The 2,441-nt window shown below is 56.9% G+C and overlaps 1 long non-coding RNA gene across 1 annotated transcript; it reads right to left on the reverse strand.

The window, feature by feature from the left end:
* Positions 1-325: 325 nt before the first annotated feature.
* Positions 326-1,702, reverse strand: LOC138826341 (uncharacterized). The gene is made up of 3 exons (XR_011371690.1): positions 1,515-1,702; positions 804-973; positions 326-684 (listed from the first exon to the last, which is right to left on the reverse strand). It is a non-coding gene; the product is annotated as an uncharacterized lncRNA (long non-coding RNA).
* Positions 1,703-2,441: the final 739 nt, after the last annotated feature.

Consider the following 2,441-nt stretch of genomic DNA (forward strand, 5'->3'; position numbering starts at 1 on the left):
AATTTTATTTTGCGAGTTGGAGGGGAGTGGCGCTTGGGAATCTGACGTGTTCTCTGGCTTTTATTCAGCTCTGGGCTGGAGAGCTCAGCTGGCTCTTATCTGACTGCTTGTCCTGGGGAAAGCCCCCTCCTACTCTGTCATTTTAAAAACACAACTTTTTGGGCTTGGGAAGGGATGTGTAGGGGGAGGTGGTGGGTCATGGTGGCTAAATAAAAATAATCCCGAGGTTATCTGAGAGCTGACATGCCATACAATGGCAATAAGGACATGTTCCAAATTTAAAACTCTGATGGAGGAAATGGGTTACAATAGCAGCAACCTTTGACCCCGAGCAGTCATAATGGTTTCCTGGATTCAGAGATACTGTGGGCCAAGGCCAAGGGTATCAGTGCAAGACGTGTTAAACATAGAACACAATGTGCGAGTTTGGGAGGAGTCGTGGGGGGGAGCGGGGGAGACATCTTCCTTTGTTTTCCTTCCGGCGAAAGCCGATCCGTTTGCGAAGCAGAAGCTGGGTCTTCCAGCCAGCTCCCCGGCGGCGTGCTGGCCCGGCTGCTGATCAGGAGAAGCGTCTCTCGTTCCTTGAGATCTTGCTGGAAATCCTCTTCCTAGGGGAAACTATCCAGAAGGAAGGTTGGTCCCTCAAACACATCAAGGAGGGATTCTTGCGCCTCAGGTTCTGTTCTAGAACCAGGGAGAGACAAAGGGTCATCCATGAGAAATGCCGCTCCCCGGCCCAGGCGTCAATCTTCAGGGCTTCCCACACCTGGGCTCACTGAGGAGCGACTCAGAGCACGGCTGACCTCAGATGCCAGTGGCACGGCCTTCATCCCCAGACATGGCTCCTGTGGGACTCCAAGTCCCCAAGCAGCTGCTTGCTCGGTGGAGACCCGCAGGTCTCTCGGAACAGCCACCGGGAGGGTGGGCACGCGGAAGGTGGAAAACGTGGGGGACAGGTGAGGAAGCGTTGAATCTGTAGGCCAGGGAGATGGTTGTCATGTGGGGGAGATGTTCTAGAAGAAGCGACACGCGTGACCGTGGGCCAGATGGCCGTGGGAGAAGAACATTCCAGGAGGAAGCAGAGGCCAGTGCAAAGGCCCTGAGTAAGCACGATGGCCGCTAGGCGCCCAGGGAGATTTGTCTGGCTGGGAGCGGGGAGCTGGAGTCGATGCCCAGAAAGGAGACAGGGAAGGAGGGGAGGAGGGGCAGGCTCAGGACGCGGCTGAAGGAAGGGGGAACCATTGGTGTATGAGCATCAGCGCAGACAGCCACAACAGTGACTGCCGCCTTGAGGACAGGACTTGTGAGGAACAAGGGCAAAATGAGGGTCCTAGCGAGCCAGCCTCTGTGACTCCAGGTGGCCAGGGATCTGGCCAGCCCTCCATGGGCTGCCATGGGACTGGCCTGCCCCTCCCATCCAGTATGTGTGCTGTGGTGGCCTTGTGGCCGCAGGCTGGGGAGGGAGACAGGGCTCACACTTGCTTGATTACCCCTTCCCCCCTCCTCCCCATTACTTTTGTTGTCAGGCTCGGCTCTGGGAACCATTCTGCTTTTCCGTTTGGCAGTCCATGCATTGTAATCATAGGCAGTGGTGAGAGAAATCATGGGCAGTGGTCAGGCGCTGAGCTTCGTCCCCGAAGCCGTGCTGAGCTCTCGGTGGTTCATTATCTCATTTAATTTTGCTGAGAACCCGGTGGGGGGGGGCGGTCTCCTCACTCCTCCCAGTCTGGAGGAGGAGTGGGGGGGCCTGGCCTGGGGCGGGGCGGAAGGTAGAATGCTGTGGTTGCCCGGTGACCAGCGCCCCGCTCAGGACCGCCCGCCCCTCTCACAGAGCGCACTGGCTCCCCAACCCACAGACTCAGGTTTGATTCCCAGCTCCACCATTCGGGAACCGTGTGATGTGGGCCAGGCCCACCAGGACCTTGCGTTTGAATGACCTCGTCTTCAGGACTGAAGTGTTGATGCGATTATGCACCACACACGTCCGGGTCCCCTGTCCTCCCCAGACACCCGCAGCCCCGTGAACAGTTCCCGGCCCCTCCGCCCGCCAGCTTCCTCCAACGGTGAACACGAGCCCAGCCCAGCATGGAGCAGGAGAGGTACCTCACAGAAACACTGCCCTTCAGTGCCATAGAGACCACTGAGGAGGGAGGACGAAGGAGAAGGAGAGAGAGAAGAGGAGGAGGAAAAGGAAAAGGAGGAGGAGGAGGAGGCAAAGGAAAAGGAGGAGGGAGAGGAGGGATAGAAGAGAAAGGAAGAAGAAAAGAGAGAGGAAGAGAAAGAAGAGGCAGAGGAGAACGAGCAGAAAGAGCAGGAAGAGGAGGAGGAAGAGGAATAAGAAGAGGAAGAAGAGGCGAGGGAGAAGGAAGAAGAGAAGGAGAAGGAAGAGGATGTGGAGGAGGAGGAAGAACAATAGTAAGAATAGGAGGAGGAAGAGGAGG

This window comes from Dipodomys merriami, unplaced genomic scaffold (genome assembly GCF_024711535.1).
Source record: "Dipodomys merriami isolate MVZ:Mamm:240054 unplaced genomic scaffold, mDipMer1.0.p SCAF_142, whole genome shotgun sequence".
Taxonomy (NCBI): Eukaryota; Metazoa; Chordata; class Mammalia; order Rodentia; family Heteromyidae; genus Dipodomys; species Dipodomys merriami.